Source organism: Cheilinus undulatus, linkage group 3 (assembly GCF_018320785.1).
Source record: "Cheilinus undulatus linkage group 3, ASM1832078v1, whole genome shotgun sequence".
NCBI lineage: Eukaryota > Metazoa > Chordata > Actinopteri > Labriformes > Labridae > Cheilinus > Cheilinus undulatus.
Genome location: NC_054867.1, coordinates 20096276 through 20123862, shown reverse-complemented (window position 1 = coordinate 20123862; position 27587 = coordinate 20096276). Strand labels below are relative to the sequence as shown.

At 43.2% G+C, this 27587-nt stretch overlaps 1 protein-coding gene across 1 annotated transcript in view; it reads left to right on the top strand.

Annotated features, from left to right (window-relative positions):
* The window catches only part of LOC121507279 (synaptoporin), a 55374-nt gene that overhangs the window by 11485 nt on the left and 16302 nt on the right, over nucleotides 1-27587 (top strand). The window lies entirely within an intron of this gene.

The following is a 27587-nucleotide window of genomic DNA, read 5'->3' as shown; positions in this document are numbered from 1 at the left end:
ATGCCCTCCAACATTTTTGGAATTAGGGTTGTATTTTTGTTATTCTAATATTATAGTTTGGCCAATTGGGTAAGGACAGTAGTGTCAACATGTCTAGCCATGCTAAGACCTGAAACATTTTTTGCAGTCCACTTCAAAGCTGATTAGAGCCAGGCCCGGGAAGAAAATGTTGTCAAGACTTTAGCAACAATGCTACAGATCCAAATGATATTCACTGGAATCAGAGTAGGACCAGTAAGCCTAGTTGTGTCTGTGGGTGGCCCAGGGTTAGGCTAAGAAATGGTCTTGAATGCCCAGAGATCTGAAAATAGAGAGGCACAAATTATAAAACACTTGACAATAGCAGCAGAAATAAGCAATCCACCTGATGGACTGTCACAATCATTGTTGGGTAGCGTTACTTTTGAAACCAACTCGTTAGATTACTCCGTTACATACTGGTAAAAGTAACTTGTGACGTTACTGCGTTACCTACTTCTAAAACTAACGCGTTAGAGTACTTTTGTGTTACTGAATATTAAAACCCGTTAGCCACTCGTTCCACTTGGCGGTGTTAAAATAACAGATAAGGACCGCACATCTGCATTTGAATGTGCAGACTCTAATGCCAATGTAGAGCCTAATTTACAGCCCATAATCTCAGACAGGAAAACGTTTACAGCTCTTTAACATGCTCACAATCTGACAACAAGCTGAGCAGAGGCAGACAGAATCACTCGAATGCTGTGTGTAATAACAGCACGTAATTGGAACAGCTGCACAGCTGATTGAATGAAAGCAAACAGAGCTTTTAAACTTACGTTTCACCATGATGCTGTTCTCGCCCCTTTAATCCAGAAATCCATCATAATGGGGATAATTCCACAGTGGCCTGCTGTACTCTCTGTCATCTCGCTGGTTTAACAAGCTACCAATGCGCGTGTAATGACACAGCATGTTTACCTTCTGCTGCCACAGCGCTACGTGCCAACGTGCCTACAGGAAGAAAGGAGGACAAACAGAGCAGATGCATCAAGGAGCTTCATTTGTTTCTTTCTCTCTTTTTGAAGCCACAAAGGAGAAAGGAAATTTGGGATTTTTCTTTTAGTAATGGATTACTTTTATGAAAATGTAACTAATAACAGGATTACTTGAATTGTAAAACTAATGCGTTACGTTACTCGTTACAACAAAAAGTAATCTGAGTACTCTAACAGATTACTTTGTTATGATTACCCCCACCACTGGTCACAATCGGGATGAACAACTGAAATATGACCAGCAATTACAATGCTATTCTACTCTCTCTACAGGAGGATAACCTGCCTCAAGTGAGACCAACCTGGCATATGATATCACTGTAGTTTTTGAAGTTTGGGGGTATGCAGCTCAAACCCAGAACATTAAAAGTGAATACTAGATAGTCAGCCCTGGTGGCAACCTGCTGTACTGGCAGTATCTGCTGTTTGTAAAACTAAGAACATTTTTTGCTTATTAGCTCTCCTTCTTTGTGTTATCTGATGATGATGTGTCAGTGTTGTTCACACTGTTGTTCACAGTGTTGTTGTTTACAGCTTACTATGCTGCAACCAGGAGACCGTGCACAACCAGGTCTGAGTAACATTAAGGTAACAATATGATTTTAAGATAAGCTGGCAGCTAACCCATCAGGTCAGGGCAGGACCTCTGTCTTTCTCTGAACCCTGAGACAACGGTCTGCCATCTGTGACTCAGGCGGGTAAAGGTTAGCCTGTCATCTCCTGTAGGTGGACATGTCTACTTGGATGAGACAGAACATACACATAGTACAGTGGAGTGCACAGAAGTGGAGATGGGATACATAGAGATGAGAGCATAACAAAATGCAAAGGTTAAAAAGAAGCACTGTAGGAATGTTATTAACTACACATCAAGTTTAGTAAGATGAAATGAGATTCAACCACAAGTGGTGTGCTTGAAAGATTGCATAATCTAAAAAGAAATAAGCATGAGAAAATATTACACAGCCAAGTCAACACTGTAATGATTAAATTATTTATGTAGCAGGGATTCTTAACTAGTCCTTCCTCTGGACCCACCACCTCCTCCGTAATGAAAAATCACGGCTCAAAAAATGTCCACCACTCAAATTTCTTTAATTGAAAATGTTCCAGCCAGGACCTTAGATTGAAAAAAATTTGCACAGTACTGTGCAGAACCTTCAGGCATGTTTAAGGGTTAAATAAGGCTTGTAATAGCAAGTAAGCCCACCTAAGTGGACCACTGGGCAGAATGGAGGATTGACACAACCCAGGTCATGCTCTGGATGTCCTTGCATTTTACCAGGAACATGGACAAATAATCTGTCCACACCTTAAGGTAAGGGGTGGATGTGGGGAGTAAGCATTGCTTAGGGTACTGTCCGGGTGGGTACTTGGATTGCTGTAGGGCTACCATGAGCCAGGGTCTTGCTGTGGATGTCCCAAGGGCCCAAAAACTGCTGACGGTCTCTGTGCCTATCACCAGGCGTGAAAAAGACCAGACAAAAGAAATGCTGTTGAGCTTGACCTTTGCTGCAAAACGTGTCAACAAGTGTTGTGCTTTCCTTTGATAGTGAAATCATAGTCTAAGTTGTATCTACAAATTATCAGAATGTTTTGGTGTACACAGGAGAAAAAGTCTGTGTGGACAGCAACAGCAGGCAGAATGCAACATTTCAACAAATCTGCTTAACATTGTGTGGTGAGGCCATGTTGTAGTGGTGTCTGCAGAAATGGGTACTCTTGATTTTTAAGTGACACATCCAGCAAAGGATAAATGACCTGTGTTTTAGAAAGCTCTTACAGTGCAGTGAAAAAGTATTTGAAAAGTATATGATGATTTCATTTATTAAGGTAAAAAACATTGACTCAAACCAACTATAGTAAGAGTCATTATCCACAAGTGGAGAAAACCTGGAACCATGGTGAACCTTCACCAAAATGGCCAGCGTACCAAAATGACTCCAGTGGGCCTTTTCCACTATGACTTTTGGCCATGCAGAGCCAAACCAAGCTGTGCTGAGTTATTTTTCCATCACCAGTTTGGTCGTGCCGGGAATGATGCTGAGCAGGGCCAAAGCAAGCCGGCTCCACCATTGCGATCGTCGACATTAAAGCGGTTTGCGGGGTGCGAGTTGCCGGGGCGATTTACCCCTTTTTCTATCCTGCCCTCTGATGATAAATTTGGGTGGGTGATGCCTTCACAATTCCTCGGGAAAAAAGAGCAATACTGAATAATGAGTATCAGAGGGAATTGAGAAGCAGGTATTCCCTATGGAGACTGAAAAAAAGGTTAGACTCCATAAACCTGTTCTGTTTGGATCTGTTCCCTGCAGTGTAAAGTCTTGGCTGGAATTTTTTAACCACTTACCACTGACTTCACCAGAACAACAGAGAATAAAGGTGAAACATGAATGTATAAGGGTTCTGTCACTGAATAGAAAGTTTGTTCTCATGTCTTACTCAGTCATTTGTTCCCTATTCCAAACCCCTAACCTTGAACTGTAATATTCTCTCTATATTTGAGACTATGTTTGGCTCTCTTCTCCGTCTTTGCACTCAGCTCACTTCCTCTTCACATGTACTCCAAGTACAATTTCCACAATAAATACCCAGACACTTGCATTGAGTGCCTCCATCTCAAAAGTGCAGACCATCTTCCCCGCAGGACACACGGGCCTGGTTCCATCTGAGTCACCTGACACAGTGGCCCTGGAAACCCCATAGAGAAAAGAAGGGCGCCATGAAGGGACATTGTTACAGAAATAAATGGAGATTCTCTGCCTGCTTGTGTTCGGCGGAGCTCACAGAGAGAGCGAGAGCAGAGTGATAGTGGGAGAGATGAATCTGGGCTATGCAGGGCACAATGAGCTCCCCATGCAGGAGGGGATTATCCGTCGCTAAATGAGCTTCTGATTTTGTTCTGTGGTGCTGCTACTGAAGCAAAGATCAGACAGCTTTCACGTGGTCGCTAGCGGTTGTCACTTCTTTGTATGAAGTGGTACTGCACTAATGTCACAGTTAAAAAAAAAATCAGATCATCGCCTCATACTTTTGCTATTACTCATACATTAGTTAATGCTAAACCTAAAGAAATCCACTTATTAGAGCTCCTGTGGGGAATTTTCATTTCTTATAGATATATGTGACTCCTGGGAACAAAGAGTCAAGACATCTCTCTGGTGATCTTGTCCTAACTACTGTTACAAAAAAGCCCCTCTTTGTCCTTTTACTCTTAGGTTATCACATACTGTGAATAGTTTCATGAAAATTGTAAAACAAAAAAAAACAAAAAAAAAGCTCTGAAGACCTCTTTAACAGCTTTTTCTTATCCAATTTGTCAAAAATGGGCTTTTATAGGAAACAAATTATTTTTTTTAACTAGTAGGGTGCTGGTTAGATTAAGGTGACAACTCAATTCAGATCAAAATGTCATCAGTGAGACTGGATGGACACATATAAGCTACACTTTCTGCGTGGCAGCACATGCCACTTGACAAGGGCAACCTCTAACGCATGCCAGTACAAACTCTACACTACCAAACCAATCCAGATGAAGGCATCCTTGACCACATGCATATTATCTGTAGCATATCATCAGTACTTACTGAGTGGTTGTCACGCCTATCATGACGCTAGATGCATTGGTTAAACATTGGTAGCACCCTAACATCAGCTGCCACAAATAATGTGGGCACGAACCAATATTAGAGGCAGATGTTCATCTGTTGCATTGTATCAATTTAATGTTGGTATTTAGCACACAAAACAGCTGTTTTAGAAAATAGATTTACTATTGGGCAGAGGATATGACCCTTTAGACAAACTCGTATCAGCTTTCATGGTCAAACATGAGAAATGATACACAGTGGGAGTATTACACCAAAAAAGTAAAGAAAAACATCTGCTAAATTTGCTAAATAGTTATTTTAAACACAGGTATCCGCATCAGCCCTGATTTTTACAATCAGTGAATCTCAACCTTAAGGACCACTAGGAATCTGGTTACTCAGCATGATAGTTAATGAAAGGTGTAAACAGGGTTCAAATGTACTGAACACAACCACAGATGACATAGTTGCACATTGACCATATTGCACATGTGCCCTATAATATTCCATATAACTAAGGAAAAAAACAAAACTACCAAGAAGCTATTGCACAACCCCAGCAACCTTATCACTCCTCCGTCTGAAAAGTTCAGTTTAAACGCGCACCCGTCTGCTCACCTCACTCAGCCTCCTTTTCTGATCTGCATTTTGTTTTGTACTTGACTAGCAGGCGTTAAATTGGTCATATTTGCATGCTGGCAGACTTCAGCAGTGATGGAGAGTGGGATTGTGTGTGTTTTTCTGTCTGTGTGTATACACACAGTGGCTAATGCTTCTGCCTGAGTGGAGAGGGTGAGATATTTTTACCCTGCACTCACATACGTGCACATTACATCCTGACATCTAGGTTCTTAAATACTTACATAAACACACATGGACATCCACAGAGATTACACACTCTGAGGCACACATGCAGCCATGCACACACAAACATGGGCATATGAATGAATGGAGAAGCTGCATGAATACATGAGCATGAACAAACATGACAAATGCAAACATAGATATACACTAAGGTCATTGCCTGGGCTCCTTGGAAGGCCACAGACAGGCTATTTGTACAATTATTATACTTTAAACAGCGAAATGCACCAAAGCTGGGGAAGAATATAACTATTTGTGATATGGAGGGTACTGTGAGGTAAATACTTAGCTCAACATTGAGGGAAAATATTAAGTGTAATGGTTCCTTAAAAAAATGGATCTACCAAGACTGTGTTCTATTTTCATGAACACCATCTCCAGCTCCCCACAGCACTGAAGTGTGCCTTCTTTGTTCAGTTTTACCTTTGGTCTTGAGCCATAATGTCAATACAAACATTTTCATTATTTAAAGAGTTGGAGATTCTGAAAAATTAAGGAGGTATTGCAGCTTAAGCACAGGATCTGCATAGTCCTACCTGAAATACAATCCTTGCTGAACAGTTATAACAACAGCAAGAGGACATCTGTTTTTATAGTGTCTCTAAAAATTACTCTCCCCCTTGGTATCTTACTTTTAATTTATTTTATAAATCAATCATAGTCAATGTGATTAAGCTTCTTTTTTTTTTACCCCAAAAACCCCTTAAATGTTGAAGTGAAAACAGTTTTCTACTAATAAAGTGACTGACCTAATTTAACAGAGGTCTTGCCAGGTGGTGAGTGTAGTCTCACAATTAGTGAAATGGGGATCACCGTCTCAAGTGATTGCAGTATAGAGACACCTGTGTCTGGAAGGTCCAGTCACTGGTTAATCAATATTCCTGGCAATCATTACACCATGAAGACAAAGGAACCAAAGTATGTAAAGTATATGAGTCAGGACATGGATACAAAAACATTTCCAAAGCAATAAACATCCCTTGGAGTTCAGTTAAATTCATCATCAAGAAATGGAAGGAATATGGCACATGTGTAAATCTGCCTTAGATCAGGCTGTCCTCACAAAATGAGTGGCCATGCAAGAGGGAGACAAGTGAGAGAGACCACCAAGACACCTATGACTCTGAAGGAGTTACAAACTTTAGCAGCTGAGATAGAGAGACTCTGCACACTAAAGCTGTTCTTTACCAAAGCTTCAAAGCTTTATGGGAGATTGGCAAAGAGAAAGTAACTGTTGAAGAAAACTCATTAAATCTCCACTAGAGTTCGCCAAAAGGCACGTGGGAGACTCCACAGTCAAGTGGAAGAAAAGTTCTTTGGTCTGATGAGATCAAAATGGTGCTTTAAGGCCACCAGACAAGACATTATGTTTGGCACCAGCCAAACACTGCACATCACCATAAACACACCCTCCCCACTGTGAAGCAAAGTCGTGGCAGCATCATTCTGTGGGGATGCTTTTCAGCAGTCGGCCCAGAAATGCTTTTAAAGGTAGTGGGTAAAATGAATGCGGCAACATATAGTAAAGTCCTGGAGGACAACCTACATAGACTTCTTATGGGGGTAAATAATAATGTAGTCACTTATTTGACTTTAAAAATTTTTATATATTTTTCATCACTTAGAAGAAATCAGTTTTCACTTTGATATTAAGGATTTTTTTTTCATCAGAAAATCTAAATTATGTTGAGCATGATTGTTTTATAAAATCATCAAAGGGTAAAACATCCATAGGGGTGAATACTTTTTTAGGCACTGTATCTACACTAGGAAGTCCTTACCTTAAACACAGCCATCAGCATAAGCGTTTACGGAGTACAGACAGTTTATGCATTTTAATGTGTTTTGGTCAATAATGCTGTCTGGGAATCAGAGGGCAAGAAACTCTTCATCCTCAAAGAATAGGTGAATGCTAATTAGCTTACGATAGCTAGTTCTCATTGCTTAACAATCATCTGGATCACCGTCAGCTGTTATTCAGTATTCTGAAAAAAGGTATTAGTGCATGACCGCGATCAAAACTCAAGTCAAATCCGTTCCACTTTATCAGTAAGGGGAATACCCATATCAGTAGAAATCCACTCCGCATTTTCCTGGTTTCCTACACACACAACCGCATCATGCAGGCATATTGAGACTGAGAGTTGGATCAATGAAAGTGACAACATATGTCAAAATGTCCAGCTTTTGCTGAAATACTTTCTTTGACTGTTCTACACACAGATATGAATAAGTAGATATGACACACCCCTTTGAGCTGCGTGCGAGGCTAAGCTAGTAGGGGCAAAGTGTCAGGGCATTCCGTGGTTGTAGATGGCATGAAAACTAAACAAGGATGCCTGCACATTGTGCTGCATACGGTTGCACACTACGCCGTACTGTTGAAACAAGGAAACTGGGAATAACCTTTCATAGGTAAAAATAGTTTTTGGCTCTTTTTTCATTATTAAATCTTGTTGAGAGCTTCAGTAACTACTTGGCTACTAGCAAAACACTAATGCGAGCTAGCAGCTTGACAGCCAAATACCAGATGATTGATAGCAGCTGTAGTATAGTTGTACAAGCAGTAATAGTAGTACTAAAAGTACAAGCAGCAGTAGTAGTATAAATAGCCGTTAGAATCGTAGCAGTAGTATCAGCATTTGTAATAGTATTACCAGTTGTAGTAGCAGTGCCAGTATCAGCGGTAGTAGTTGGTGTACTACCACTACTACTAGTAGTAGTTATAGAAGTTATATACGTTATAGTTATAGTATTTATATTTATAGTTATATACGTTATTTAGGTCCAAGGTGAAGTGAAGTGTTACTGTTTACTCAGTGACATGCACAACAATTTCAATGTACCTGTTTCTAACTTGTACAAATGGCAATAAACTCTATTCTATTCTATCTCCACAGTGTGTTTGTTTCTATAAACATATACAGTATATATAGCGAGAGAGTGAGAGAGAGAGAAGGAGGGGGAGAGAGACAAATAGATTAATATAAATGATTTTTTGATTACCTTTACAATTAAATCTTTTGCTCTAAAAACATATTTTCTATATATGTATATATTTATCTTTCTATTTTTATACATACAACTATATATCTATGTATATACATTTATAAATATATAATGGCTGAACATAAAAGATTCCCAGACCTCTTGACCTAAAGAGTAAAATTGTAGACTACATTGGTAGATAGCCCTTTTCAGTTTTTTTTTTTTTTTTTTTAAATCAAATGTTCTGTATTAATAGCACATGTTTTGGTGTTGACAATAAAGTAAACCACATGAAAATCATTTGAGAACTGAGCAAGTTATGATTTATTTTCAACGTACATGCATTGCCTTTAATGAGAACGTTGCCCCCCGCCAAGATGGCCGCCACATAGGCACGTCGCTTAGCAGGCTGCTACAGCGCACTGGCATATCTAGTCTTCTATATATATATCTATGGTTCTATAGACGAGGGATGGACATACAGACACAGACTTTTTAAAAATGTACAACCACCTTGAGTGGTACAGATATCAGAAATTTTCGGGTCTGAATCAAAGATGGAGATTTTGAATGTAAACATGCCAGAAATTAAAGAGTAGAAGAAGAATTGGAATTTAGAACTTCAGAGTAGAATGGAATGTGAAAAAGTCTATATATAGGACTGATTCCTTGTTATCAGTACATTGAGTCACTGGTCCCAGAATTGTTCGTCGAGTTCGACAGCACTGAGAGACAACGTAAGGATTGTTGAGACAGACTTCCAATTCAGTGTTCATTCATCGTTCTGTACATTTTAGAAAAATGCCAGCAAGAAGGAACAACAGCACACAGATGGAGGTTGAAAGACTCCGTCAGGATGTTGTGCAGCTCCGCCAGCAGCTACAGCAAGAGAGGACTGAAAAAGTCCAGATGAGCCAGGAGCTGGAGCTGACCAAGCAGCAGCTTGCAAAGCAGAAAGCCCTGAAAGAAATGCACATTAACCAGGGAAAGGAGACAAAACGAGAGCTTGAGAGGCTGCAAAAATACAGCAGTGAGGAAACTCTCTCGGCTTTCAGGATATCTCATAAAGTCAATGATTCCAAGCGGCAGAAGAAGAAGAAAGATCTGCACGCAGACTATGAGGAGCTGAAAGTGGCACACTTGGTGAACAGTGAAAAGTTCACCAAGGATCTCCAGGATGAGAAGGAGAAAAGCCAGGCCCTCATAGAGGAACTAGACGGCATGAAGGCTTCATACCAGGAGCTGCAATCCAGGTATGAGGCTGACATGGCTGCTACAAAAGAGATGCTGGACAATCTCAGGATCAACATGGAAGAGCAAAGCCAGGCTCATTCAGAGAGAGAGTCCAGACACCAGCAGATGATAGGGTCCCTGAATGCTGAAATCAAGGCTCTCAAAGAGAAGGCCATGGAGGAAATTTCTACCCTGCAGCAGGCTGCCACAATGAAGGAGCAGATTCTACAGCCTGAGCTGGAGAACTTAAAAAGCCAGCTCATTCATCCGAATACACTTCAGGAGCTGCAAGAGCCTGATAAAACTCTGAGAGAGCAGCTGACAGCAGAGCTGCAGGATGAGAAAGACAGAGTGAAGCTTCTCCTTGAAGAAGTGGAGAAGATGAGAGCCTCCAACGAACTCAGACAGAAGAACCAAAATGATATTCTGGCTGTGAAGCAGGAGACAGAGAGCCTCATAAATGATCTCAGATTTGAGATCAAGTCTCTCTACGGGGAGGTGGCAGAGAACCTGAAATTGATCCAGAATCTGAAGGCAGAAAAGATCAGCCTTCAGGAAACAATGGAGCATGAGATAGACTCCCTGAGGGACATCATGGCAGAGAAGGAGAGAGTCCATGCTACAGAGGTGGAGAAGCTGAAGCCAAAGATCACTCCAGCTCCAGAGCCGGCACCCATGGAGATGTCAAGATTCAAAAGATGGAGACACTCCGTGGGACTGCGGAAACCTCAGTGGATGAAGAGAAGGAGAGAGGCTCCATCCACTCCTGCCCCTCCGTCCCTGCTCTAAAAACCCCTTTAAACCACTTCATGGCAGACATTTTGATTCACCAAAATGAGTTAAAATGAATGCTGTGATTGGGTTTACTTAGGAAATAAATAAATGAAAAAAAAAAAAAAGTTTATTGATGTTCTCCTAGTGCCTCTGTGGATAGAAAGAAAGTTTGGTTTTAGCTTGTTGTAAGGTTTCCAAAATGGAGCTCAAAATATGTGAAATAAAATGTATTTTAATTACTAAGATGCTGGTGATTCAATGAATAAAAGAATAAATTAAAACTATTTGTGATGAAAACAGGGATTTGATTTTTTTTTTTTTTTTTTTTTTTTTTTTCTGGCCAGTTGTGCTACACTGGGCTAGCGTCAGGACCCACAACCACTTCCGTAATGAGAAATCTAGACCCAAGTTTAGAAAAAAATGTAGCCACTCAAATCTGTGCAAGGAAAACACACTAGGACAGTGGTTCCCAACCTTTTCCAACTCAGGGCCCGCTTTTAAGTCTCAAAAATTTTCACGGCCCACCTCCGACCCCATAAATATGGAGGCCATATAATGCGTTCTCTGAGCACTTTTTTTTTAATTGAAGATTGAACATAACGGAGAAACATGTTGGAAGCTCCACAGTCCCTAACACAGCAACTGTAACATGTTGCAACACCTTCAGTATTAGTTTTTAAGGAGCGGTCCACACATTAACCTCTAGATTACAACAAAAGTTCCTATCTCTCATTTGCTTGTCACATGTCTAATACTTGAAGGAAAAACAAAACAAAATAATGAAAAGAATATATAACATTTTAGTATCCTTTTTAACGTAACTGAGTTTTAACATTTAAAACACTATTCTGTGTACACACACACACAAATCATACTATTTTGGAAATGATTTGGCGGCCCACTTGCAATACCTTCACGGCCCACCAGGGGGCTACGGCCCACAGGTTGGGAATCACTGCACTAGGACCTTGGATGAAACAATCCAGTATGGATAAAAGCAGTGTCACTTAACCCTGCTAAAGTAAAGAGCCAAACTGTTGAAAAGTTCCTTTTGCTAGAGCCACAACTCACACCTGGGGGTGTAAATCCAATAATTATTAAATGAAGAAAAAGATATTAATCAGAACATGCAAAGAGATTTTGGTTTCAGCTTTCATTTTCATCATTTTCTTCATCAACAGTCATTTAAGATTACTATTTGGGTTAAAAAGCTGGTTTAAGCCATCACTTTTTATCCCCACGGTCAACTCAGATACATGTTAACTCCTTCAGATGATGGTTTTGTTTGTTTAAAAAAAAATACATTATCCTCTGTTTATTTTATTCTGCTTTTCTGTTAAAATACCAGCTAATCTCTATGCAGTCATAACTAGTTTACATAAAATTAATTAACCATATGTTAATATCAAAGATAAAATTATAAAATTATAAAATTCAGAGATTAGACAATTCAGATGCGTTAAAAAAGAAAAACTAGCATTTTATTACTAAATATAATTCATTGCTGAATACCCGTATTAGATAACTGAAAATTTGACATTCATGTTGATTTGGCAAGCTGTATTTTGTAAAAGTGTTGGATTCAAAATTTGATCCTTCATACAACTGCTAGTTCAGACCTCAACCTGCACAGACATCCAGAAGTCAGAAGTTGAGTTTGGAGCATGTTTCGTCCCTCTTCTAAAGAGGCAGTGATATTTATCTTCATGTTCTTTCTTGCACACATCAGATGGAAATAAACAAACAAAAAATTAAAGTTTGCAGATTAAAAATGGTATGTAAAACCGACTGAGTATGTGTGGGAAAACAACTGATTCATGTGACTTGCAATGGATCATTCCTGAGGTCAAAATTTCCTTTTTTATGTGTGTAAGGGGGATTGTTTTCAAAGTAAGACTTAAGACAAAAGAGCCACATGTGGCTAAAGAGCCACACATTGAGTATCACTGCCACAGAGTGTACCCACTATAAAATGAGGAGTATATTCACTATCAAAAAGTATACGAATTAGGAGTATACTCACTTCTGCACACACCACCACACCACTGCTAATACTTGTGTGTCAAAGCAAGACAACCTGTCACTGCTCACATGAAGCATGGGTCATAGAGTGATCTACAGCATTGTGAGTTTAAAACATTTTTATTCCTCTTTTTGATGGTAAATCAGTGATGACAAATATCCTTACGTTTTGTGTTAATAGCCAAATGTGCTGTTCACTGAAGCAGCAACACCAGGCACAGTTTAACCAACAATATATAAAAAGAAAACTTGTGTTAATGCCATTTTATAGGATATGTTGATTCAATCAACCAGAACCCTGGGATTATTTTGGATGCTAAAATAAAACTTTAGCAGGTCCTTATGGGGGCTCTTACATGCTATATTTAGCGAGTATTCAGACCCCTCTAGTGATTTTTTTTTTTAAAAAGCACCAAGCGACAAATCTAGCGACTTTTTCTGGTGTTATTGGAAACTTTGGGAGACTGACGTGAAAGCACATATTGTTGCTGCTTCTCTCAGTGAGCAGCGGGGGCTGCCGTGAGCCCCTCCCAGTCTCAAAGCTCTTACAGGCGGCCAAGTCTTCACACAGCAGTCCCTCTCAGCTGCGGTGGAGCAGGAGAAGTTCACCTCTCCATGTCGTTTAGACAGTTTTTCTATTATCTCTTTTTGGTTCTTTCAGAACCAAAGAAAAAAAGAAAAAACATATTATGAATCAAATGGTTAAAAATGTTCATGTCTCACTGTGATTTGGTGCAGGCTCTTAAATGGACCATAAGTTTCAAAACTAAACCAAAGTTAAGAAAACTAAACTTATTAAAAACAGAATAAAAAAACAACTAAAAATACAATTTGAAGTAACTGCCAGAGTATCTCTCTTGAGTCATTTTTGCAGGTCCTAAGCCCAGATAAAGGATGAGGGTTGGAAAAGTGACGTTATAAAAATAAGAATCGACAGAAGGAAGTTCATTTGTAGTTCTAAACATAGAGTCGCTTGAAAAAGTATGTAAACCCTTTGGGACTTCTTGGATTTCTGCATAAATTGGTCATCAAATGTGTTCTGATCTTCATCTAAGTCACAACAATAGACAAACACAGTCTGCTTAAACTAATACTGTGCAAAAAATGATATGTTTTCATGTTTTTATTGAACAAAACATGTAATCATTCACAGTGCAGGGTGGAAAAATACTTTTTCTAGCGGCTGTATTTAAGGTCTTTTTTACTCACTTTTTTCTCTCTCCTGACGTTATTCCTCTCTTTGACAGCATCCATTAAAAAAAGACTCCAAGTCTGAACACAAATTTGACAATTTCTGAACTGTCAAACTGCTCAGTCATGTTTCAGGGAGATTGCCCATTTCTAATGTAGCCCACATAATTATTAGGCTGCTATTCTACCTGTGTGTTTGATATGCTGATAACATGACTGAGCTACATCACAGAAATCTTCATATGAACAATCTACATTAAGCTTATTTCAGTTATCAATATGAAAGAATGCTCAATGCATCTCCATGTCTCCTGATATAGGTGGTTGAGATGAGAGTGAGTCAGAGGCAGGGGCAGCATGCAGGGGCAGTGGAGACAGCTCTGATGCTGAGGTGAGTGCTGAAAGGTGACAGGCAGTTATTTCTGCAGAGTAGGTTAGTGCTTGCTACATAGCCCGAAAGAAGTTTAATTTCTAAAAATCATATGCAAATAGAATAAAAATTAAATTAAATTAGAGAATAAAGTGCCAAAAAAGTTGTCAGTGTCAGTCCTCTATGTATTACACCAGAACATAGTAGTTTTGTTTTCTGAGCCAGTGTAAAGATCTCAGAGCAGGAGTGATGTGATCCACTCTCTTGGCCTTAGTGAGGACTCGAGCAGCAGCATTCTGAGTCAGCTGCAGCTCTCCGCCTGACTTTTTAGGCAGACCAGTAAAGACACTGTTACAGTAGTCAACTCGACTGAAGATAAATGCAGGTTTTTAAGGTCCTGCTGCCATAAGACCTTTAATCCTTGAAATATATTTCTTTTTGTAAAACAATGCAATTGTATTTCTGGTGTCCTATAAACCCATCAGGGTTGGGCACTTTTTCTACATGAAATGTAAATAAAGAACAATCAATATTCCTGAGGGGATGATACGATTACTTTATAATCATTTTTATGTGGTTTTTAAAATAAAGGTCTGAATCCCTAACAGCACCTATAGATTTCTGGCCTGTTCAGTGGATTTTAACTGTAGTGACTGGAGCTGCATGCTGAGTTAAATTTTCCTCCTTTGGTCAGAAAAAAACTACCTCAGTTTTTCTCTGTTTAACTAAATAACATTATTACCCATATGCTCATTAATTTGTTGAGTGGATTTACCCAGTGCTTCTATGGGGTCATGGTCACCTCAGGCCATTGAAATGTATAGCTGTGTGTCATCTGCATAGTTATAGTAATATTTTCATTTTCTATGATCTGAGCAGGTAGAAATGTAGATGTGGAAGAGAAGAGGCTCCAGAAAGGAGCCTTGGAGGACTCTCGCTAAATGCAGCTTAATCACAGGCCAAGACGTACTGTATGCCAGTATGCAAGAAATAAGTCATCAGTGTGTGTCATCCAACTATACCACCAGTGGGGTGGTAAATTTGAAAGCAGGTAACGACAGAACAGTTGTGATTGATCGTTTTGACATTGTCTCCATTCTAATGCTGACTTGGTTTGGATGGCACCAGTGCATTCCCTTTGGTTGGTAAGTCGACATAGGTTGTTGCAGAAGTCACATTGTGAGATGGTCATCCTAAATTTCTGACACTTGTTAGAATTGTAACCCAGGTTATCTTTGGTCATAAGACCTTGACAACAGCTGTCTGTCAACCTGTAGGACCACTGTATGAGAGCCATGACCAAGATATCACCACGATTGGTCATCCTTCGTCTGGGACAGAACCAAATCGCAGTGAATGCCAGGATTAAGCAGATGTCTTTAGGGATGCTCCAAGGCCTTTTCTTCCCCTTTTCACAGAACACTAATTTAAATTTCATTTAACTGACTAGTCTGTAGAGGAGAAAATACTTGCAAAACCATCAAATTCCTCACAGGGTCACTGAGTCAGTGGGTATGATGTGAGCCTGACACACTCTGTACAGCATGGCTAACATTAGCAGCTAGCTCCATTAGCCCTTGTTCCTCTTTGCAGATTAATGATGTGTGGCTTTTCTCACTTCGGTTGACTAGTTATAAGTGAGTTCAACCCTCGACAGCCTACATACAACTTTATTTTTAATTACTATTTCAAAAACTGTCATGCGTGCTGTTCCTACTACACGCTAACCGCTAAGCTTCTCATATTTACGTCCAGTGAAATGCCGGGGAGAAGGTCAGACAGGAAGGCAGCTGCTATTAACTGAAGCTACAGTGCCCTCTAGTGGCAGGAAGTCTATTACAGTTTAAAAGGGCATTATAGATCGTGATTTCAAGCTGGTGTTTATAAAAACATGACAGGTAATTACTTTAACCGACTGGCTAATCTGATTAAGGGTAACTGTTTAACCGCTTGCATCCCTAGGTGATGTTGAACACTTTGACCAGTGGAAGACGTCAAAGCAGCTGTTAACTGTTAAAAATGTAACTGCTGAAACAGCCTTTTCAGTTATTTTACTTAAAAAGGGGAGATTTGATTTTGGCCTGTAACTGTTCATGTTAGTCTTTTGTAGTAGTAGTATTGTTGTATCCCAGAGTAAGAGAATCAGAAAAATTAGACGTACCTTTAAAATTGCACAAAGCAACACCACTGGCATTTGGTTCACTGCATCTGCTTTAGTCACATAAATATGATGTGTTTTATTTCATTACTTAAAAAATGCTCATGATTTAAATTTCAAGAAGCCCCTTAAAAAGGTCATTGACTCTTAGAGGTGCGTTTCTCTCCCTTACAGCCGCCCTCTTCTTTTGGTTTTGTGTGCTTTTTCAGAGTGGTTTGATTTAAATTATAGCAGGGAGAAGCAATTTGTAAAAGATATGCCTCCCCGTCTCAATCTTTAGCTCACTGTTTCATCTCCCTCTTTCTCTCTGTCTTCATAAAGAGTGTCCTAGATTTTTTTTCTCCCTCTCAGTCAAACAGGGAGAGGGGCTGAGCATCTGAGGCAGTGTTTTTGTCCTCCTCCTGAGGCAGCCACTTGACACAACGATTCCTATCGACTGGAATGGAGCAGGTGGACGCTGTGGATGTTTGTGTGCGTGTGTGGTGTCTGTGAAGAGGTTTGGAAAATGTCAAGTGTAGCCCATCAGTGAATGCACCTTTTAGAGCGTCTGCCACTTAAAGGGATACTTACCTCCCTGCTTGCCGCTTCTTTACAGCTCTTTTCATGTTCACTTTTGGTTGATTTATTTGGTTTATTTAGGAAGCTAACATTCCTTGAATATTCTCTGTTTTTCTCTCTGTCTGGTTCAACTTTTTACTCCGACTTGTATGTTTTCCTGTGTAGGCAGTGTGTATTGGGCAGTAGGTTTGATCTGGTTAAGCCTGAAGCTCCTGGATTTGTTTCATAATACTCGACCAGCCTCCGCTCTGCCACTGTGTTCATTCATGTCTTCATTTGAGCATCTAAACCTGCCTTAGCTACATTTAAGACACTCTTACCCACTAAGATCTAAAGATAATATCACCAGCTGTAAACAAAAGTCTCAGCCAAAGTGGAAATAAACCTTATATTGATGTGAAGAATAAAATGCCATGTGGGTCAGAGGAGAAGAGGGCAAACCGGGAGATGCTGGAGAGCTTTGTTTGATTTCATTCCTCTACCCTGGCTTCTCTTTCTTCCTCTCTCTATATCTTTCTCCATTGCTTTTCCTCTCTCTCTTTTCGTCTGTCCCTCTCTATCTCTTGTTCCCCGAGGAGCCCAGCTGGGAGAGGCAGATAAACACACGGGGGCGCAGGGCTTAGCACCCACCCTCCTTCCACAATGCCACGCTCTCCTGTTCAAAGGCCCCTGCCAGAAATGAGAGGGGCTAAAACCCGAGCTGAAAATCACAGGGAGAGGAAGCAGCTGCAGGAGAGGGAGAGAGAGTATACAGACATACAGAGAAAGAGAGAGAGAGAGGGAGATGTTTATCTGTGTTGTTTGTGATCATTAGGAGAGAGTATTTATTCTCTCTCTCTCTTCTTGTCACTTTTGAACCATTTGTTTGTTCAGATTAACATGTGCCACAGTCTGCATCCTCAGTTCTTATTTGTTTTTTTCACGGACATGATTCAAATGAGCCTCTTCAGCATGTTCTCAGATGTGTGATCATATTTCTCCTTTTGTGTGTCCCTGTCTTTACTATAAGTGATATATAAGTGGTTGCAGTAGAAGTACAGCAGTGCTAAAGCACACAATGCCAGGTGATGCTTTGAGAAGCTAATCTGGGTCACAAAGGGCTGAGCTTGATTTGGCTGGGACACGTCAGCCCAGATCAAAGCCAAATGATGAACCATAAACTTGGACTCAAATTTACACTCATTTCCTGCAGCTTTTGGCCTCAGCTGGAGGCTGAATGCTTCCTACCTGGCTGTTTTGATGTACATTTGGAACTCCTCCGCTTAAGTGTTTTTTACTGATTCACATTGTTTTATGTTGGCTGGTTGGTGGCAAAAATGACATAACAAATAATGAAATGCAGTTAAAGTAGTGGAAAGGGGGTTATAGTGGCAGAAATCAGTGTTACAAATAATGAGATGCCACTAAGATTGGCAAAGATGGGCATTAAAGTGATGAAAAGGGGGTTAATTCAGCAAAAAAAAAAATGGTTAAGGGAGGCCAAAATTGCTAGAAAGGTGGTGGAAAAAGGTTTAAACATTGTAAAATGTCTTAAAAATTTCATAAATGGGCAGAAAAGGTGTTGAAGTATGATTAAAAAGTTGTATAATTTATGAAAAAGTGGCAAAAATGGGTTAAATGAGGCAAAAAATTGGCAGAAAGTGTCAAACACAGCTTGAAATAGTGGTGAAAATTTATAAAAACAGGCAGAAAAGGTGGTGGAAAGAGTTTGAAAACAGGACAATGGTTCAAAAGTTTCATAAATGTGCAGAAAAGGTGTTGAAACAGGATTTAAAAGTTGCAAAATGAGATAAAGAAGGCAAAAAAAATAGGCAGAGTGGAAAAATGGGCAGAATAATATTGAATTGAAAAGCAAAGACACAAGCAGAGTAAGTGGGAATTTGGGCTTATGGTGTCACAGTACACAACAAGTACACAACAACAAGTCACTGTTAGCGTAAATGTCCAATCAACATTAACTTTTAACATACATTTTAACTTAACATTTAAAGTCCCATGAGCCTTTGCTCTAACATATCTGTCCATACGCCAAATGACTCTCTCCTGGGTGGCGACAATACAATAACAGAAAAGTGGCCACATTCTTTTTGTTTTATTAAGTAATTATCCAAACTTGTAACCTTACAAAGCAGATGGATACGCCCGTTTCCTCGTTTCTCACTGGTGAATCTATCTTGCAAAGCTCCCATCTGAACTGTCGGGGCCTGTTTAGAAAGTGACAGGACCAATCAGCAACGAGGGGCAGTACTTTCAGAGTTGTGACGTAAGCAAGCAGCAACAAGAGGAACAGCAGGAGGCCGGTGCAATGATGGCAGAAGAGCTTTGCGTGGATGCTGCTAAAGCGCCAGTTTTATCAGAACTTGATAACATTTCTTAGTTAAAAGAATAACAAAGAACAGCAGTGACTTGTTTTCTTTTCAAAAACGACAAAAGTTGTGTACTGACATGTCTGTAGTCGCCATGGTTCGCGTTATTCCTCAGTAGCTGCGCACGCGCACCTCAGTCGTGGCTACACCACGTGTTTTGTTGCTCTGATTGGCCCTAAGATGTGACAGACAGAACGTTCATCCAATCACACTCTGAGTTTTTTTTCAAAGCCTCTGCCCTTTCCCAAACGCTGTGTTAAAGGTTTTCCAGATGGGTGTGTGAAACAAATCTATCTGGCGTGTCAGTTTACCAAACTTGAGGCTACGTTGAGGATTTTATTTTTTGGCTGGTTAGTAAAATAAAAATATTTATATCTCTTTATGATTTACAGTAGACCACCAGCAACAACATTATTTCTTTCTAAATCATCATTTATAAAGCCTTGGGCTAGGGCTGGGAGATATGCCCTAAAACTAAATAAAACCAGAATTCAATGATTTGCAATTCTCATAAACCCGTGCTCCGTTACAGTGTAGGACTTCCTCCTTATGCAGGACCTTACGCAGGCCTGCAGTCCACCTCTCAACACACTGTAAGCTGCTATTGTGGCCATGATCAGGCCCAATATCATCAGCAGATAGGGCCATATCTCATACAGGAGCTTACTGATCAAGCCCCCGACCACCTTGAATCCTTCTCCAACCACTTCATTGGTCTCCTCGGCCAGGGTGCTGACTCCATCACTGAGGAGGATACAGGTTCGTTCGAGCCAGGTGCAATCATGCTCATTTAGCCCCGACCCACACCTCATCCAGTGTTCCCCTGGCAACTGACAGGTTCCATTGTTGTATAGGCAGTTGGGCCCAAGCCAGTCAAAGCCCATACTTTGCTTGCCTTCACACAAGCTCTTCCTGAAGGCGTGTCCTTCAGCCAGCATCAGTAGGGAATCACCCGTGAAGGGCACATTTTCCCTTACTATCTCCTTTCGCATCATCATGCCTTAGCCCATCATGGCCTTGGCACAGCTGACTCCTGTTGGAGGCATTCTGAACCAGACTCTCTTGGTCATGTTTTTGAATTTTCTCTTCTGCCACACCGTCTGGTGGGCATGGGTGTGAAACTCACCATTGTAATACTCGTCACACACATCCTTCCAACCATTTAGGCTCTGGCAGTTTGCTCTCACCAGACTGATCCTGCAAGTGGTGTTAGCCTTGTCACAGACCATGCTCCAGGGCCTCGGGCTGATGAATGGTTGGGGCCGGCTTGTAGTGGTCCACCAGATGTCCCGCTCTTTTGAGTACACCGTAGCCAGGTACTGGTACTTGACCCAGTAATTGCCAGATTGACTCAAGCAGGGAATCACCCAGTTTTACACTTCTGTTCTCTCCAGGCCCCACCAGGTTCTAGTTAGGTCCCTAGTGTGGCCCTCAGCCCATGCTTGCAGGATACCTTTGATAGTAGCATTGGCTCTCAAGTCAGTGCAGTCATAATACCACTTACCCCATGCTTTCCTGCATTGCCACAGGGAGCACCGGGTATGAAAGATGCGTTCAGCCACACATCTGTCGATCTTCTGGAAATCCCCAGCTGGAACGGCCATAAGCTCCTCTGGTGTAGGCAATTTTTGTACCCACATTCTGGACTCCTTAGGACCATCCAGCCCCAGTCCAGTCCACAGGTAACCTTGCTTAAAGTTACCTACGAAGTGGGTCAGCTTTACTAACCAGATCCAGGGGAACGTTGTGTTCAACCAGTCCTCATGGAGGCCTTCCCGGCTTATAGCACCAATCTGGATGCTTATCCATGATGCAGTTGTCCAGTAACTGATGACCTTATCCCTAGGCGCCAACACCATGAACTCTTTCCTGGTGCACTTGGCCATGAGGTTCCAGTAGCATGGGTGCAATTTGGCGTACTTATTCCAGTAGCAGTCTCTGAGAACTTTCTTCATTTGAGCCCTTTTCTCATCCTTTTCGGGTAGGGGACCCAGGGTCAGGACCTGGTAGGTATTACCAGACTCAGGTGTGGTATTCAGCCTCACTAACCCCGCAGCCGCTGTTGTGACTACACCAGGCACCTCTGTAATCAGTATCTCTACTGATGGGGAGGCAGGGGTTGAGGATCTGGTCGCAGTTCTTATGGGACTTTTCTTCTGCTTCTTTTAGTTCCCTGATTTCTGGCTCAGCTGACTCATTAAGAGTCAACTTAGAGAACTGTTCTCCATCTGGCTCCAAATCAACCTCCGCATGCTCTAATATAGGCACACGGAGGGAGTGCCTCCGGAACTTCTCTGCATCTGTCACATGGTATGGGTAGGGCATAGCAGGCATCAGGGCACCACCCTTTTTTGAATAATCCACAGTCCTGGATTCTTCATCCCAGAAGTGGTTTAGAGCAGATGGTCCCAAGGCGGGGTGTGTACAGAACAGCGTGTCACCTCCAAACTTTAAGATGAACATTTCCCCTTCTCTATACAAGGGAAACCACACATTGTCCTCATAGTAAATACCCCCCCCCTGCCCGGGTCCAACCTCCAGAAGGGCCACCAGTAACAGGTCATCAGAAACCTGAACTGGAAGGTTGTGAGCGGACCAAGTTCTTAAACTACCGGCTCACAAAAGCAGGCTCTCACCTGCTTTACCTCCACCCTTGTCTTCAGTGTATCTCGTCGCCAGTAGTATTCGAAGCATCTCAGGGGAATGTAATGGTCATAGGGTCCATAGGGAAGATGTCTCAGCAGTTTCAAAATAGTGGAATCTTGTAGGGGTCAGGTGGTGGGATACTTTTATTCACCCAATTGGGTCTGGGGTACCAATTTAGCCACCACAGATGCTCGAAGTCCAAATCTTCACCCCACCACCTTTTCGAAGACGCTCTAAGATAGTTCATGGTGATTATTACCTTTAACACAAGAAAATTACCTCATCCTTTTCGTCACCCAGCACCACATCCTGTTGTTTTCCATCTTCACTGGCCTAGCCCTCAGCGGTGGAGTCGGAGGGCTAGGTTCTTCATACTCCGCTCTTACCTCAGCTCCCACTGAGTACACCCCTTGGTACGGTGCCATCACCAGCTTAACCAACAACTCCACCTTTACCACCTCATTCAGGTAGGATGAAGAAGCGGCCCGACCAGTGATTGTCCCAGGCACCTGGAGCTTACCGTTTCTGACCCAATCCTCGGGAGTCAGTCGGAAAGAAGCCCCCTTTACCTTGGGTTTCGCTCCGGTGCAGGCCATGGCATCTAACCCAGTCACAGAATAATGGAGGTTAGTGCTCCTGGCCCTGCTTTCCTTAGGGACCTCTGGAAGCTGCTCCATTGGGCACGTCGGATCCCTCAGGACCCCAAAGATCAACTCAGCCTAGGTAGTCAGCTCCCAAGGGCCGACCCATCCTTTCTCCTGAGCCTCAACTTTGGCATCTTCTGACAGATGTTCAATGCCAGTCAGATAGCCAGGAGCGGTTGGGTCCCAGTGAACTCTCAGGAGGGGCTACACCTGGACTACCCCCATTGGGGGTACCAGACTCAGGACTCAGGACTTCCAGTTCATCTGACGGGAAGCCCTTCTTTGCGAACTCCAGCTTCCTCAGAGCTCTGCCTGCCCAGAGCCCCGTAGTTCCTCTCCTCAGCACAACCACCCCATTGACAGTGGCCGTTCTGACGTAGGGTGGAGGTTTAAGTGTGCTTTCAGCCATCTCGATTCCTGGTTTGCTCTAGCTGGAAACCAGTTTCAGCTGCTCGACTCCTTGGATCCCCTTCTTCTGCAGCAAAACTGTATTACTGTCCAGGATCTTCTTGACTACATCAATACAGTCATATTTTACCTTGACAGCAGAATCTGGCTTAGGGCCCTGGGTTTTTACCCACACCCTCTGTCCAACCAGAAATGGGACTTTAAGAGCCGGGGCTTCATCTTTTATCATCCTGGCTCTGCCCTACATCCTGTGACACAAAGGGGCTTTAATTTAACTCTTCTGAGGAAGGCGCTCGATTTGCTCTATGGCGGTCATTCAGAGCTTTCCCCACCTCCAGGGCCTTGGTGCTCCATGCTTTGTCATTCGCATTCTTCGCGATCCATGCTTTTACCAAAGCAATGGATCTTTCGGTGACTCCGTTTGCTTGTGGTGTGTTGGGGGGGGCGAGTAAACCCGCATTACCCCATGTTTCTGACACCACTGGTCCACCTGGGTGTACCTGAAGTGGGTGCCGTTGTCAGTTCTCAGTTCTTTTGGTACCCCCAGGACACTGCAAACATGGTCCAGCATGCCAACAACACTGTTAGCATTAGCATGCCATACTGCCTTGAACACCACATATCCAGACATCGAGTCAACTAGCACAATCAGGTATTTCCCCTCTCCCTTTTGCCAGTGACCCCCATGGGACCTGCAATGTCCATGCAAACAGATCCCCATGGTACTGAGCTCTTTATGGTGAGTCCGTCCCCCCCTCTGCCCTTTTCTACCTGCATTGTACTGACCACATACAATACAGTTACTCAGGACAGAGCGGACTTTCCTCTCTGGGATCCATAGTTGCTGCTTCTCCAGCTCCTTCCGTGTGGGCAATGTTCCAGCGTGCCCCAACTTTGTGTGTACTGCTAGAACAACCTCCACGATGGTCTGCTCAGGGACCACCCGTCCCTTGGGTGACATGTCCCATTTTGCGACTCCAACAAAGATAATTCTCCTTTGCTGCACAAAGCGATCAACTTCTTCGTTTCCTGGCCAGTACAGGCCTTCTCTGACATGTGCTTTCTGATCCACAATGTCAAGGTCCATGCCGAGCCTCAACTCTGCAACCTTTTTCCAAAGATCACAGTGTGCCACCTCCTTTTCTTTGGCACTTTCAAAGCCATTTTCTTCCCAAATGGTCAGGTCTTCTCGTAGAGCTTGTGCACAGTATTAACTATCTGTTATCACACGTGCTTTCTTCACCTTCCTTTTTCGAGCTCAAGGAGGCCTTCCAGGATGGCGGTCACTTCTCCTGCCTGTGCACTGCCCAGGACCTTTCCTCTATTCCTGAAACACTTTCTCTGGTCGTGCTTCAGGATGAAGCCCCAATAAGCAGTAGCATTCTGGCCTTTTCTTGACCCTTCAGTGTAGAGCACCCACTCATAGGTGCCTTGATCAGGTGTATTCACCTTCGTTTTTCTTTTTGACACTTGCTCTGGGCCGATTTCCAGCTCTGGGTCTAGCAGGATATCTTCCCACCTTCCCCATCTGGTGTTTGTGGCTTTGGTCCCTTCCACAGTTCCCTTTCTCAGAAACCGGTGGACCTGGCTTTGGGTGATGACTTTGACACCTTGACCTTGAGCGAGCTCTTTCAGTGCTCCCCCATACCTGGCCAGGACCACTAACTCTTTCTTCTCCAGTGGAAATTTCTTCTCCACTGAGGACAGAGTGTAGCTCCACAAAGTCACCATCCCTCCACCTTTGTTGCTGACTTTAACGACTGCATCATCATCATCACAACTCACCTCAGCCGCCAGCCTGCTGTTTTGGCTTCTCGGCTCCAGGCGCACAGCATCTTTAATTGCCTTTCTCAGTCTTTTGAGGTTGTGCTGATCTTCAACAACAGCTGGATTTGGTCCAGTTTTTCCCGGTAACCCTCTGAGACTCTCAGATCAGCTGAGACCTGGAAGCCCAGATAGTTCACCTCAAACTGGCCAAACTGACACTTCTTTAGATTGAGCTTCAGCCCGGCGGCAGTGACCCGTTCAATCACTTTGGCCAGCCGTTCCAAGTGCTCGCTCTCAGTGTCATCAGCCAAGAACACATCGTATATGTAGACCGTCACACCCAGGCCATCCAAGATATCCAGCAGTGCACTTTGAAAGGCCACTGGTGAATTCTTGAAGCCTTGGGGCAACCTGGTCCACACATATGCCCTGCCTTTGTGGGTGAATGCTGTTTTCCCCTGCGATTGCCTGGCCAGCCTCATTGAAAAGAAGCCATTAGCCAGGTCAATGCAGGACTTGAACCTCTTCACTTGTAGAGTTTTCAGGGTTCCTTGGGGGTTGATGAGGCTCGCTCTGTTGGTGATAGTTCGTTGATTCAGAGCCTTAAAGTTGATCACAGGCCTCCAACCCCCTCCTGTAGATTCTGGTTTCTTTACAGCCTGGATGGGGCTGTTGGTGATTGGGTTAGACTCCTCCCGAATAACCCCCAATTCCAACAGCTCCCTCACTATGACCTCCATCTCAGTGACAGCACCTGGATAAAGTGGGTACTGTCGTACAGGGGGATGCACTCCCCCTTCGATGGCATGGACATACCTAGGCCCCAAGTCACCACAGTCATTTTTGAATCTCGCCACATTAGCAGATTCAATTAGGATCTTCAGTCTCTTTTTTCCTTCCGGGGAAAAGTCACAGTCCTGCAGCCTTTGTTCCAACGTTCTTGGCACATCAACAGGTTTGTACCAGGTTTTCCCTGGCACTTCACCTGGAATGCGTACCAACCTGGCTTGAAGTCTCCTCAGTCGTTGTTTCAGATGTCCTCTGCATGGCTTCGTGGAGTACAGACCCTTCAGGTCTCTTACAGTAATCAGGTTGTATGGCCCTTTCAGCCACACAATCCCTTTCCATACCCCAAAGGACATGTTTTCCATTGCGCCACATGCCAGCTGCACCTTCAAGCATCCTTTCGTGTCGAGACCTTTGCGGGTCATGGACACCTCTGCCCTAGGGTCCACTAGGTAGGGTACTCCATCCACTTTAGTGTAGATTTCTTCCCCCACCCAGTAGGCATTCTTCAGGGCGACCCGCGCCTCTCTAGCCATTACTTATTTCCGCTTGTTGCCTGGGCCTCTTTGGCCTGGCAACGAGCGGCTTTCTCCTCAGGTGTCAGCTTTGCATATTCCTCTTTACTCAGCCATTGGCTAGAGGACGTTGTTTTCCCTGATTGTTGCTCCACTGACCTCTGAGGTTGCACCTCGGGTCTGCTTTGAGCCTTGGGGTCTCGACGTTTCTGCTCCCAGCGACCTCCAGGTCCCTGATTCTGTCTCTTTTGTTGGAGTGGCAGCTGGGCAGCTGCAGGCGGTGCCTTAGCTGGCCTTTCAGCCAGCCTAGGAGCAGACTGCCTCTCCTTCTGCCGCTTCTTCTCGTAATCCTGCTGGAGCTGGTCCCATTGCCTTACGGCTCTATCCAGCTTCTCCATAGTGACCCCTATGTTAGGCACAGCCACGAAATGGTCATCTCGTGGGAAACCTCGGGTCACTTTCCTCAAGACCGGGAGATACCTGTTAACAGGCAACCCTTGTCTTAGGGTATACCATACCTGTGCGAGAGTGTGCCCCTCTATCAGCTCCATTTGAGCACGTTCAACATGGCTGTCCTCATCATCACCTTCATCAACCGTAAGTCGGTCATAGTAGGCTTTAGCAGTGTCTCCTTCAGCAAAGCTCTGTCCCGTGACGCTGCTGATCCACATTCCAAGTGCTTTGTCAGTGCTTGCTGTTCCAGTGACCAGGTCCCACAGCTTTTTCAGGTAGGACCTCAGTTCTTCTTTGTCCTTTTTTTGAGGAACGAAGTTTTTGATCAACTTAAGTTCTTCCAGCACTTGTATGCTATTCTGTCAGCTTCTGGACCAGTACCCTGCACAGTCTCACTCAGCCCGACCATACTGACCCAGGAGTGGCCACGTGCTGGTCCCTCTGGTCCAGTTTGGACAGCTGTGGAGGCCAACAGCCTTGACACGCTTCCCATAGCTGCCTCAAACCTTTTCACCATAACTCTACAGCTTGCGCCTTCTGCTGCCTCAGCTATTTTCCCTTCCTCCTTGTCAGCACTCTCTGATACATCTGAGGCTTCAGAGGAGCCAGGATACTGCCGGGCAACTTTGTAGGCTGCTTTCTTTAATCTCCTTTGTATCACGTCATAAACAACACTCACCAGCTCTGTTCTGAAGTTACTGGTTAGATTTCTGGCTCTCACCAGCGTGGTATACGTTGGGGTCATGAGCAGATTTTTTAGTTCCCTCCACGTAGTAACCACTTCAACCTTCACTTCTTCTTCTGGGTAGAATTTTTTCCATTCCGCTGGGATCTGGTGTTGTTTTTGACCCACTTCGGGCATATGAGCCATGCGCCCGTCAGCCGTGACCATTGGCCCATAGGAGATATCTCTGGCTAGTCGCCCAGAGGCCTTGTAGATATCTCTCAGCTCCACTTCTTTTTTATTCTTATTCTTGTTGGTGGCAACCCGTAGAGGTCTCAGGTCATGCCTGTCCTCTAAATGGGAGATAACGGAGGTATCTGCCACTTCGGTCTCTTCTTCGCTAATGTTGTCTCTATCAGGGACAGCTGCGGTGGAACTGTCAGGCAGGGCAGCATACCAAGATTCCTCATCAGCATAGTGCAGCCGCCGCTCCGTCCGACCCTCAAAGCTCACGCCTCCATGCTCTACTGTGAAACCCTCTAGTCTCCCAGGAGTCGGGTGGCCGAGACCC